Source organism: Phocoena phocoena, chromosome 3 (genome assembly GCF_963924675.1).
Source record: "Phocoena phocoena chromosome 3, mPhoPho1.1, whole genome shotgun sequence".
In the NCBI taxonomy this organism is placed as follows: domain Eukaryota; kingdom Metazoa; phylum Chordata; class Mammalia; order Artiodactyla; family Phocoenidae; genus Phocoena; species Phocoena phocoena.
Genome location: NC_089221.1, coordinates 38,813,300 through 38,827,909, shown reverse-complemented (window position 1 = coordinate 38,827,909; position 14,610 = coordinate 38,813,300).

Genomic DNA, 14,610 nt, shown 5'->3' with positions numbered 1-14,610 from the left:
TATCTTGTAACCATTTATGTGAGTTTCTGTTCTCAGCTTGCAAATAACTCTTGAGCTTGGCTCACCATTTCTATTGTGATGCATGAAACTCACTTGCCCTGGAGTGACACACACAGTCATAGATCTGCCCCAATCTGCACCAAAACCTGCCCTCTGGAGAACGGAATGCTTCTGGGGTTTTCTTCCCAAGTAATTCCTGGCAGAGCTGAAGGCTCTAGTTGTCCCTAAAGAAATTCTGTTGTCTGGGCTTCCTGGCAAAAGGCCTCTGTGTAAAGCACACCCTCCAGGAGACAAACCTGCTCTGCTGGAACTTTCTGGTTTCAAACATCCCTCTCACAGCTCAGAGACAGAAGCAATAGGGCTACTTCGGGAAGTTGCTCTTTTTATCTCATACTCTCTTCTATCTGGGCATTGTTTATAAAATAACGCTGAAATTTATAAAATGCTGTAATATTTGAGTTATTTTTAATCTACCATTGCTTGTGTAGCAATAAAAATACAGGCAGAGATGAGGCAACATTCAATAAAACAGCATTTTGTTGCTATAAAACTAGCCAATGGGAGCCTTCCTCTGAAGTCTGTAACTCTAGGGAACCAACAACAAAGTACACCAAGGAAACTCCTGTTTTTACATAATTCCTCTTCCTTAATTAATTAAAATGTGATTTTTAGGCTGTCTCGTAAATAGGCAACATTACGTAAGACTGAGGGGGAAAAAAAACACCCGGAAGCTACTACTACCATAATTTGTATTTATTCCCTAATATGGTGAGCACACTATTTCTCGTCTTGCTTTTCTTTCCACCTAATTTACCCCCAAAATATTTTCCACGTTTCTATGAAGTCTTTATAATTGTCATGTTTAATAGTAACACAACTGTTTTTCTCACTTCAGGAATGGGATTCCCTTTTGTGACTCCATTTTTGAGTTATCCTAGTTAATATACAATTGTGAGTTCTCTCTCTGATGTATTAAGCAAAGAAAAATTGTTATTTTATTCAGTCTATGGCTTTGATGAAGGCTTAGAAGCACAGACCAAAAAACAAACAACAATGAAGCAATGGCAGAGAGCTCTAAAGGATTTATTTTAGCACTATGCCCACTACCACAGAATCCTTTCCTGGTGTTTCAAGATGGCAATACCACACTGACACACATCTCATTCTCAGAGATGATTACAGAGTTCCTGGCCTCCAGAAGAGTAGCAAAAAATGACCTTGGTTCAGCCCTAGAGTGCCTAACAAAGGCTAACACTCGTGAGGGAAACTGAAGGAGCCATAGTGCACACTTGTTTGTCTTTCAAAACTTACCTAAATTCGAGTCAAGACGCTTGAAGTATTAACTTCATTGATATTTCAGCAGAGCTAATTTCTGTTGCTAAGCTTCCAGCGGTGTGTTACATGATAGGAGACCTGGTAAGATGGTTCAACCAGTATCCTCTGACAGCCCAGTCAAGGAATCCATCATCACCCACATAGGTTTTTCAGCATGCCCATTTTCCTGGGTGTAACAGTGCAGGCAAAGTTCCCTTCCCATCATCCTCAACATGAACTGAGGCGAATGCAGACACATTGTTAGGAAGGCTGGTACCGCTCATCCATGGAGTAAATAAATGATACAGTCTGACATTTTTGCAGCAAGATTTTGTACTGGCTTGGAGAATATTTGGAAACATTTTCAAGTCTTCAACACAGTCAAAAATTCTTCCCCTAAAAACATAGTTCCAAGAATTTCTCCTCTAAGTCTATAGAAAAATATTAAATCTAAATATTAATATCTAAAATATAACCCAAATGAACTTATCTACAAAACAGAAACAGACTCACAGACATAGAGAACAGACGTATGGTTGCCAAGGTGGAGGAGGGAAGGGGGAGGGATGGACTGGGACGCTGGTGTTAGCAGATGCAAGCTAGTACATACAGAATGGATAAACGACAAGGTCCTACTGTAGAGCACAGGGAACAATATTCAATATCCTGGGATAAACCATAATGGAAAAGAATATGAAAAAGAATATATGTATATATATAACTGAATCACTTTGCTGTACAGCAAAGATTAACACAACATTGTAAATCAACTATACATTAATAAAAAAAGAAAAATATTAATTTGAGGTGGCTAAAAGAGTCCAAAGTAAAATGATAAAGTCATTTAAAAAATCTAAAAGGAATTATGTACAAATATTTACTGATATTTGGATAGAGAAAGACTGTTCATATAAGGGGAAAAATATGGAAAATTATCAATGGATTTAACTCCATAAATATTAAAACTTTTATATTTCAACATTATGGACAAAATTAAAAGTCCATCGAAAAGCTGGTTAAAGTATTTGCAACCAAATGACATTGTTAATAACCTTAACTATAGATAGGTAATGAAATAAAAATAGCAATGATAATTCAATAATTGAACACATAAAGATAATAAACAGAAAATTTATGAAAGAATAGGACCAAAAATCTCACCAAAAAAAATGAGGATCAAATCAACTTCTATTTCCCAGGAGATGGAGTAGATATATTTTCCCTATTCCTCGACTAAGTACAAATGAAAACATTAAACATTCTATATGAGACAAATATAAGAAGTCTATGGAAGGTGAACAGAAGAAAGACTCACTAGAGACCTGAGTATCCAAGGGACAAAAGAGTGGTGAGTTCTCTGGGTTTTTTTGTCTTTTTCCCTCATGTATCACAGAGCTGAAGAAGCTAGCTACCCAGAAGTGTCAACAGATGCAGACAAAGGAAGCCCCAACAAAAGCCCTTTCTCTCTAGCCAAAGGACCAAGAAAGGGGCAGCCTAACAAAAAAGAGAAGTTTTAGATAATAATCGTTCCATCCTAAGCATCACAGAAAACACACACACACACACACACACACACACACACACACACAAAAACAAAACCATCTGGTTCCACCCTGCCCACACCAGCAAAGGCCTAGTGGAGAGTCTAGACTTCCATTCCCACCTGGCAGTCATGAAGTATCCCTTCCACTCCCCAAGTGAGGTGTTGTCTGAGGATACCCAGTTGTCAGAACTTTCATCATTGCCCAGGAAGTGTGGACAGCCTCCCTCTGTGGGTTTGGTGGTGGTCTTATAAGGAGCAGTTACAAGGCACTCCTACATCTGCCAGCCAGGGAGGCATTAGTGGAGGCCCAGTGTGGAATCAGAACTCCCACTCTATCCAACAGCAAGGAGAAGTCCAATTGCTCAGATGCCTAGGAGGCTGAAGTCCAAGGGGAAGTCCAGGGGAACCTGGACTTCCACTTGCACCTGGTAGTAATGAGATGACAGTCCAACATTTTCATCACATTCTCAAGGGCCCCAGGACCCAAAGATGTTTAAACCATAACAATATCTTCAATGATAAAATCACTCATATTAACCCCTTAAGCTGGCTTAACTTCTTCAAGGAGTTTCTTCCTTTGGTGGATAAACTAGAATAAAGAGGTAATCATTTAAGAAGACGAACACTTTATCATTTAAATTCTTTGTTAAGTATCCTGGTGTGAGAGCTGATATATAGTGTCCAGGTAGCTGGTGAAGAGCCAGTGAGAAAATCCCAATGACAAAGTGGCTGAAAGGATGAAAGAACTTGCTGATGTTGACATGGAAATCATTTGCATTGCAATGCAGCACCTGCCCCAATGCAAGTGTGGAAAATGAGGAAATGACTGAGTTCCATGTCTGAATGTAAGCATGTATGACACAGAAACAGTACATGTCAGAATCTAGGAGGTGAATGTGACCTGCTCACATGAAGAATCCACAGAAATCTTGAGTCAGGCTTTGGATTTCCATAAGGTTTTGATCTAGGCATTTAAGCCAATCGTATTTAAAGTTCAAGGAGGGCTTCTCTGGTGGCGCAGTGGTTAAGAATCCGCCTGCCAACGCAGGGGACACGGGTTCGAGCCCTGGTCTGGGAAGATACCACATGCCGCAGAGCAACTAAGCCTGTGCACCACAACTACTGAGCCTGCACTCTAGGCCCGTGAGCCACAACTACTGAGCCTGGTGCCACAACTACTGAAGCCCGCACGCCTAGAGCCCGTGCTCTGCAACAAGAGAAGCCACCATGATGAGAAGCCCATGCACCGCAGTGAAAAGTAGCCCCTGCTCGCTGCAACTAGAGAAAGCCCGCATGCAGCAACGAAGACCCAACGCATCCAATAAATTAATGAATTAATTAAATTAATTTAAAAAAAAAGTTCAAGGAGTATGGAGGAAATAAGATATTTGTAAAAATCCTTTCAAAGCAGGTGGGACCACAGAATCTTTGTGCTTCACAGACCTAAGTCATCATGATTTGCTTTTACTCTTCCAGATGCACAAGTAAAATGGCTCAGATGCTGCCTCCACCCATTGGGGCTATAAGTATTAGTATTCTTAGCAAAGGTTCCAGATTAACATGCTTGTAAAACCACGGCTTCCTGATACCCTGCAGTTTCTTTTGCAATTTCTACATAATTCTAGTCTGTACATGACATTTTTTGTGTGGAGTTTTAGGCAATTGGCACATGGCGGCCATCTGGCAGGCAGTGGAGAAGCACACTTTTGACATTATAAGATGATGCATCAGTGATTAAAAACAAACCGAAAGGTGGTTGATGTTTATTGTAATGGAGAACACAAACCCCGAGGGGATTAACTAATCAGTATTCACAAAGGCGCCTTCAGACTGAAGCACCCACTGTTACTGAAAATCATTTTTAACTAGATGAACTATTTCAGCAACAGTTGCTTTTTGAAACAAAAATAAACAACAGGCAAACAAAGAAGGTAGAAATTAAGTAATCATACAATGCTCGCTTTGGTTTTGGAATAGGTATGTCATGGGCAGCAAATTTGTGTGTGTGTGTATGTAATTTCCTTGCTTGTAATTTTTCAGTTATTCTGCAGGATAAATCCAATTCCTTAGTTTGGACACGAGGCCCTTTGTAGTCTAAATCTCACCATCTTTTAATTCAAGTTCCACAATTCTCAGGCAGTAATCTTATGTCCAACCCATGGAGAAATACTAAGTAGGTCCCTGAGCACTCATTATCTGTCTCTTATCTTCTTGTCTTTACTCACGTGGTTTCCGATTCTTGGAAAGCACGTTACCTACCGTTGACCTGAAAATTTCTCCTTCAAAATTCAATTTCCCTAAACTCTCAAATACACCAAGAACTTCTTTGTCTTTTGTATTCCTGTAGTATATATCCATTTTTCACCCCTAATGTGTATGTTATAATCATCCATATGTTTGTTTGTCTCCCTTTATTAATTTATTTGTTCACTTAACGAATATTGAGCAATAAATATGTGTAAGACTCGTTCTATGCATAGGGAATTCACATCTGTAGTCAGGGTCTGGAATAGAAAGCACGTTGAGCATTTACACCAGAGGGGATTCAATGCAGGATATTGGTTACTCGGGTGATAGAGGAGATTAGAATCCAAACAGGGCATGAGGAAACGGCCCAGAGGTTACTAATATCAGTTAGCGTGCACTGCAGGAGCTAGCTAGAGCCACGAAGGAGAAACAACTTCTGCTGGAGAGGCCACCAGAGAAACAAATGGAGGGAGGAATACCCCATCTTCTCCCTTCTCCGGTTTGCCAGTCTCCTGTTTTGCTTCGCACTGTCCAAGTCCACCTGGAAGGCGGCTGACGCAGGAGCATGAGAAACAAAGTAGGCTCAGCTCCCCCTGCAATGCAGAGCAGTGGAAGAGTGCAGAATGGATCTGAAAGCCAAGATGCCCAGGATTGGCACAGAGGTAAACAAATAAAAAGGCATTTCCCTGTCCTCCTGAACATATGAGCATTTCATTGTATTTCATCCCTGTATTCCCAGCTCCTCACATAGTAATTGCGTGGGACTGGTGGCCAATTTACATCTTGAATGCCTTAATTGATGAATGAAAAAATAATTCAGAACAAATCATCTTTATGATCCTATGGTTCCCTCCACAACTGACCAACAACTTCATGAGAAAATACTTTGGGTGGCAGCTTTATCTCTTGATACCAGATTTACTTCCCGCATGGGTATCTGTGATTCTTATTACAGACTGTATTTTCTGTGGTGTTTTGCTCTGGACCTCATAAATCTGATACCATTCCAAGGCTTTAGAGTCCTGAGGATTATCAAGGTCACTGTATTCCAGGAGATGTGAATTGCTGTGACAATTTTCGGGTTTTGTTCTGTTGTGTTTTGCAGGACATAGCCTGTAACCACAGCTTTTCTGGCAGGTAACGCACTCAACATTCTGTGAGCGGAGCAATTAGATTTACCTTCAGCAGCCTGGGGAGGGGATAGGGCATTGGAACCGACCTCAAGTGCTTCTGGAGCAGACATATCCAGGATTCTACTCAACTTGTTGGCAACACTCTGTAAGTGTTGTGCAAAGCATTTATATTAGCAGCTGTTCTTCTTACTCTATAAAGATCCTCTCAGTGGTGAAGGTCTTTTTCTGGGCCATTATAAATGCCAAAATTAGTTCAAAGGGCATAGATTTCATAAACACTGTGTAGAAAGAGATTTAGTTCAGGAAACTCTTTGGCATGTTGAGCCTGTGCTTGGAATTGCGCTTGCTGATCAGTGGGTGAGAGAGCCAAAATCACAGCGCAGTTAAGCATCTGAGCTTGAGTTGGATGGCCTTGGTTCCACCACTCACTGAAATGTGACCTTGGCCAAATTCCTGTGCCTTTCCGCTTCAGTGTTCCCATATGTAAAATGTGGATAATAATAGTATCAACCTCAGAGGTTACTGTGAGTATTAAGTGAAGTGAGAACAATGCCTTGTGTGTAGTGTGGAGAACCTGCAGCACGGTAGCTACTTAGCTTTTTTAGAGATATTAAAATGCAGTGAAATGCCTCAAGTTGCTTCCTCTATCCTATTAGAAAATGCCTCAATTTCAACCCAGATTCATTCAATCGGGGAAAATCTGTACGATATACAGCATCTCAGCCTCTAGGGTGTCTCCTAGCTCTCTCTGTCCACCCTCAGTTTGCATTTCAGGATAACAGGAGATCAAAAGAAAGAGCGGAGAAGATAAGGGAGAAGACAGAGATAAGAAAGGGAAATTCAAAGTGGATGGAGCGTGGCCAAAGCAAGACACAGAGCAAGGCCCCCAAGGGGAATAAAATTAATAGAAAACTAAACTTTTCTCATGCTTGTGCGCTGTGCACTCCGTTTCCACTCTCATGGGGCCCTCACGTAGGTCCCCTTGCTTAGTAGAGGGCCTGCCTGCTCCTTCCTCCAGGAACTCAAATCTAACTATCTCTGTTGGTCCAAGGATGTGCTCCTCCTGGGGCCCATAGGAGAATTTTCAACGCAGAACATGATTTCCTGAGAAGCTTGAGTAGGTATTGCTTAGAGGCCCAAATGTGATCTTGATGTTTTCACTCATTAATTCATCCTGCACTGGTTAGCTTGCTCATTTATAGCATATTGAGCATCTTACCCTGTAGCAGCCAGTGGATTCAGGTGCACAAGACAGACGTGTAAGTCCAGGGCTTTAGCGTCAGAAGACACAGAGAGACATCAGTGTAAATGAATAATTATGTTAGTGAGAGAACTTTAAACAAAAGTATATATGGGTGCCTTCCTTACACCCTAACTTTCTCATTCTCTTCTCTTCATTCTCAGTTAACTGGTCAATACAGTTTGCCTATTCAAGAATTTTTTATTGAGTACTTGCTATATTCTGAACGTTTCAGAAATTTGAAGTATAAATAATATTTTCTTTCTCCCTGGGTCTTTACAAAATATTAGGGAGACAAAAAAACCTTAAGAAGACCCTCTTTTTTTTTTTTTTTTTTGCAGTACGCGGGCCTCTCACTGCTGTGGCCTCTCCCGTTGCGGAGCACAGGCTCCGGACGCGCAGGCTCAGCGGCCATGGCTCACGGGTCCAGCCACTCCGTGGCATGTGGGATCTTCCCGGACCGGGATACGAACCCGTGTCCCCTGCATCGGCAGGCAGACTCTCAACCACTGCACCACCAGGGAAGCCCAAGAAGCCCCTCTTAACATACATTACAGTCTGGAAAGAGTTCATGGAGGAGGTGGAGCTTAGCTTGAGCCTACAGGTAGTGGATTGGAGGTTGGTTGGTACCTGGAGGTCAGAAGAAGAGAAACTTCTAAGCAAAGGCAGAAAATTGGGGCCCTCAGGAGAGTGGACAGGCTCATGGTGTGCTGAAGGGACACAGGAAAAAACTAATGGCTGAATTTAGGGTGTTGGGAGGGGGAGGTAGTGGGAGATAAGGTTGGATTGATGGGAGAGGTCAAATTAGGCAGGACCTAGAAATCCCAGGAGAAAAAGTTTAGTTAATTAGCATATGTAGTACATACTCTGCCCAGGACCCCATTCTCCACTTTCTGGGAAAACAAAGGGCTAATGAATGAATTACAGGTTTTCTTTGGCAAACTGAACACACTAGATAGTTCTGTTTGAAAAGAAGTTGATATCTTGTAGCCTGGACTTCATATTTAACTTCTTGCCATGGCCATCTTTATGAAATGTCAGTCCCCACTGCTGCCTTTAAACCTGCTCGCTTTGATATCTCTGTTGTTGTGAGATCTCTTTGTGGTGGCGTAGAACATCATGGTTACCTGGATTCCTAAACTGTGCTCACGTTGCTCCCTTTTGTCTGCAAGTCTTAAGACGATGACAGCTTGTCAACAATGTCACAACCCTATATGGGCCAACCTTTCACCTTCTCACCTTCCACAATGAGGCTTTTGAAAATATGTCAACACATATGAATTGGAGTGTGATTGTGGAGATAGAGTGTGGGTAAAAGTGCAGTTTCAGTCACGCTGAGGGAAATGCTTATTTACGTGGATAAATATGAAAAATAGCAGATGAATAGAAACATTCATTTTTTAGACTTGAGTAGCTAGACAACCTGAAAGAAATAATAGCACCAGAGCTGCAGAGAAAAACCCAGTGAGTTACTAAGCATTTAAACAAAAGTTGAATTTTGTTTATAAAAAGTAGCATGAGAAACGTGTGGGATAGAGTCAGGATTAATATGATTTCTCTAGCTAGAGGGCTGAGAAACAAATTTCTCTTGGAATTCTTCTTGGTTTCAGAAGGCTCCCACATTATGCCAGAGACCTCCTTGCCTTCCCACTTTCCCTGTCGTTTTTCACCTGTGCTCCTTTCCTTTGTTGGCTGCTTAAGGAATGAAAGGCCTCACGCCCACCTCTTCACCCCACATTAATTAACAAAACAAAACAAAACACATGGCTAATTTTTCCAGGTTTCCTGAGGGCTTTCCCAATTGTGTAAAAGGACTTTAGCTTATTAAAACCCCTCTTTTCAACACTCTTTATTTTTGTTTGTTTGGCCTACAGAAAAAAAAAGCAGTCCCATAAATACTGAAAGGAATGAAGCAACCTCATCTAATATGTCAAAGGAGATTTTTTGTGTCCTGTGAGTTTCCTGGGAATTTGAAACCCAGGGTGAAACAGGAGGTTTATGGCTAAGTAGGAGGGGAGAGGCACCAGTGGAAACTGGAGGCTACACGGCTCTAAGGAAGAGAATCTTCAGGATTTACTCCACTTTTCGTTTCCTTTCTGTAGCCAACAACTACACTCATCCTGACCAGGCCTGGCCAGGCTTTGACATGAGCCCAGGAAATGCCTTTGGTGCACTTAGGACCTCCCCTGCTGGCGCCTTTCCCCAGCCCCTCCTCTTTCCCCAGCCACCCCACTGCCTGCTGGTCCTCCACACTCTGTGGTCTCTCATCAGCCCCCTCCTGTCGTCGGGACGGTGCTGCTGAAACCCTCACTCTACTATTTGATGTGAGAAACAGGTTGTGAGAAAAACGTATCAAGGTAGCTATTTCTAGGCTTCCCTGGTGGCGCAGTGGTTGAGAGTCCGCCTGCCGATGCAGGGGACACGGGTTCGTGCTCCGATCCGGGAGGATCCCACATGCCGCGGAGCGGCTGGGCCCGTGAGCCATGGCCGCTGAGCCTGCGCGTCCGGAGCCTGTGCTCCGCAACGGGAGAGGCCACAACAGTGAGAGGCCCGCGTACCAAAACAAAAAACAAAAACAAGGTAGCTATATTTTCAAGGCAAATTAGGAAATATAGAGAACAACCAGGATCCCAAGTTGAGGTTCAACTATTTTCTCTTTTCCCAGAGGGGTTTTCTAATTGCTATTTGCGAATAGTCACCATTTTGTTATAGTGAATTTGCAAAACAAGATTTAGATATATTATTTTCCCTCAGTTTATAATTTGGTACCATTGGGGTAGAAGGGCAGAAACCACTGAAGGGAGTGTCTATAGTATGCAGTAAAACTGCTTTGCCTGCAATATTCTCACATTATAATTCTTAATTTATTCATCCAAAAATATTTGCTGCTCATTTACTCGGGGTGGTGGTGGAGGATACCCAAAAACAAATATAAACAGGTTTTTATTTGGAGGCGGTTCCATTCTAGTGGAAGAAAGGAGGCAAGCCTGGTGCTGTTACCTACAGCAGAATGTGATGGAAGCCACGAGAAATGTTCAAGTTAATGGCTATCAAATTGTATGGAAGAAAGAGATTGTATCTGGTGATGGACTTCGGGGAGGAGATAGGATTTCTTCTGAGATTTTTAAGAAAAGAGGATTAAGGCCAACTGATCTGACAGTGGGAATGGGTAGAATGATTTGGATCAAAGAGAGTGTGAGGAAGAACATAGAATTAACAATGTCCAAGGTTTAGTGGATTCAGGGATTAATGGGGAAACTGGTTTGACAGAAAATAAATCACGTGTAGTGATTTTGTGATAGAGATGGAAACTGTTTGGTTTCTTCATAGAGGGCTTGAATGCTGTGCTAGGATGTGTGGTTTATACAGTAATGAGAAACCACAGGATCGTTGAGCAGGGTAGTACCCTGACAAAGAGGTCTTCAAGGCTCGGTGAGAGGTTTCCTTCCATGTACCCACCTATCACGTCATGCAGCATCCTGGATTGTAACTACCTCTGTAGGTACTCTCTTAAAGACTGTAGACACTTTTAAGGCAGGAACTACTTCTCGAAAGTGAAAGATGGGCATCTGGAGAACACCTGTCACAGAGTCTGGTACATACCATGGGCTAAAAAGAAAAACAAGTGTTTTGAAGAGATAAATGAAAATATTAGGGCTGACAAATACTGTAGTAGTCCAGGGAAAGCAGAGATTTTTTGGATGGAGACTTGACAGTTCTTGGAGACTGAGTGGATGCAATGGGGAAGAGAGATGGTTTTCAACCTGGTGAGTTTGAGAATGAAGGTAGTCTTGAACAGAAATAAGGTTGTCAGTGAGCCCTCAGCACTGCTTTTTCAATGGGAAATGTGTTGGTACACACTTCCAAACCCTCATCCTTAGAATTATGCAAGCTGAAATAGCATTCCCGATCCCTGAAAACAGATGTCAGTCAGACATTACAAAAGAAAATCAGTATGTTTATGAAAGTTCATGCTTGCTTACACATGTTTTAGAACTTTTGTATACTAAACAATGAATCATGTATTTGTTGATGCTTTTTGAATGTCTATATGCAGCTTAATATTTTGCCTTAGGTCCAATGTATGAACAGTCTCTTTCATTCTGAACAAATTAAGGAAACTTAAAGAGGATGGAAGGTGGTGGATCTCTTATTCATTGAATTTTTATGTTACATATGGCAATAATTGTTATACTATTTATGGTAATAAATGATGACTCTGCCCTGTTACTTCCCCCAAATCATCCTGGTTGGATAGCAGAAGTGGAGAAGGTATGAAAGAGGTGGAGAGAGACTGTGGTCACCTTCAGCCCAAAGTGGTTGGACTTACTCTTCGTCACATTTTTCAGTAATACTAATAAAAATTTAAATATTATTTAATTGCATGGTTTTAAAAAATTAAACACTTAAATGTTTAACAGGTTAAATTTATGAAATTAAGCACAACATTAGCAAAGAAAGATTATTGGTGGTGGTAGGCAGAGTGTAATTTTGAGGAATGCAATTTTTTATACAAAAAAACCCAGAAGTAGTGGTAACTATAAGTCAGTTCCCCCAAACCACAAAGTATTGCAGGAATTTGGAGCAGGGAGACATCATTTATGGCTGAGTGATCCAGAAAGTATTCATGTACTTGAGGGTATGAGAATTATGGCCTTGAGTTATAGATAGATTTACAATAGGCAGGAATGCAAGGAAAAAGATTCCAAATAATAAATTGCAAAAAGCTATGCTGTTCCACGGCTGTTGCAGATTAGAACTAGAAAACTGGTTATGCTCTAAGCCTATAACTATTAAGAAATATGTATCCCTCATGTATATGTATGGCTGAGTCGCTTTGTGTGCACCTGAAACTATCACAATATTATTAATCGGCTGTACTCCAGTATAAAATAAAAAGTTAAAAAAAAAGAAAGAAATATGTATCCCAGAAGTTAACCAGGAAACACATAAAGAACATAATGTTCCCAATTACACAGCTGCAAAAATTAAGTTAGATGTCACAAAGTAGTAAGTATATATAATAAAATTCAGGTTCCTTGCAATTTATACCAAGTTAGAAGAATGTAGTTCCTTTGGAAAGAACCTTATTTCCTCACTGACGTAATTATAGATGTATTTAATTCCATCACTGATTTATTTTTATTGGTAATGAATATTAGTACTTTAGCCTAAAATATCTCTTCCTTGTATGTCAAGTAGTTAATGACCTGTAAATTAACTCTTAAGTATGCTAAGGATGCTCAAAATTTAAAGTAATTATTTAGCAAAGCAATGACCCTTTGGTTATGCAAACTACTGACATTAAATTATAAAGTTGTAGGTACCCAGTTTTATGGTTCATTCTGGGCTCTCAAAATGACCTAACAATCCAGGTATTGCTTGTTCCAAAGTTAAATAATGGGAAGATGAAAATACATAATTCAAGGGTGACAGAGAAAATGTTACCCACATCTAGGGATTCCTCCAATTTCTGCAGGTGATAGAGCTGGAACCCCGGGGTGATGATGATGACGTTAGCTTTGGCTTGTTATTCTCCCCCTGCTGGGTAGTTGTTTAGATTTATGAATATATTATGTGCCAATTACAAGACATATTTTTGGCTTTAATGTCACTTTATTTGAAGACCATTTTCATCAGATGGACATTTAAAGCGTACATTTTTTGTGTGCCTACTTAGTGTCAAACACTTACCAAGTACTGGAAATAATCTGTGCCTGGTGGCATGAAGGAGGGTGACCAGGAGAAAGCAGCAGGCAGATCAATACACCTTTTCACCGTGTGCTAAGTGAGACAGATGAGTGCCGGTCAGATGCTCTGAGAAGACTTAGAAGAAACATCTGGTCCAGACTGGGAGGACAAGAGGAGGTTCTGAAAGAAGTGAAAACAGGTTGAGGGCCAAGAGGAGTAAAAACTGGAGGCTGGGAGTGGGGCTGTCTTAGGCAGAGAGAAAAAGCCTGTGAAAGGAGATGAGTAGCGACCGGCTGTCCTCTGGACTGCAAATCATTCAGGGTGGTTCCAAAGCTGAGTGTAAGGATCGTTGTGGTGGTGGTGAACAATGAGGCTGGAGACGGAAGAGGGAAACAGGGGCCTGAAGTTCTTATTTTATTGAGTAATAAATTGGAAGACATTGAAGGATTTTAAGTAAGGGTTTTATAAAATGAGATTTGCATTTTAGGAAGATCACATTAGCTTCAGTATTATGTAAGGGGGTCAAGACAGTTGTGATATTAATGGATGAACAACAAGGTCCTACTGTACAGCACAGGGAACTATATTCAATATCCTGTAATAAACCATAATGGAAAAGATTATGAAAAAGAATATATATTATTAACTGAATCACTTGATGTACAGCAGAAATTAACACACTGTAAATCAAATATACTTCAATAAAATTTTTTTTTAAATCTAGTAGCTTATTTAGTGGGGACCAAAATGTAGGAGGGTCTGCTGTGTGCTGAGTTAACCCTTTAGTTGCTGCATCTGGGCATGTGGGACTGAGGCAGTGTCTCTTCACTAACACACAGAACTAACATTCAGAATCTTAACAGTCATAGGCTGTACTCATATGTTCTAGCTGAATGTCTGCTCTGGGGAGAGGGTCCCAGATTCAGTCAAGGAGAATCACGGGAAGATATTGATATAACCCACATAAAAGTTAACAAAAGAAGTCACAGGAGAGATCAAGAAAATTGAACGCACTCAAGACACTCACACAGAGGAATTTAAATGACCTGGCTATTGATTGGTGGGGGATTGAATGACAGGGAGGCACTAGGGGATGACTTGCCTCCTGGCTTGAGTAAACAGGTGGATGGTGTTCATTGGCTTTTTGAGAGGAGAGTCAGATGGTGGGGGGTTGGGGGCACTGGTTAGAGTTTATTTGAGGTATCCTAGGAGCACCGAGGAAGAGAGGTTTGTGTGGCAGTATTTGATCATATGAATTTGAAGCTCAGGGGAGAGATAGGAATAAGAGTGCAGGTTTAGGAGTCATCAGACTACAGGTGGGATCTGGAGCCATGGCGGACAGCATCTTCCAAGCAGAAGAGTAAGATGCCACCATCCTGGGTGATGAGTCTTCAGTGTCGCCCAGGCTACAGTACATCAAACACACACACACACACACACAC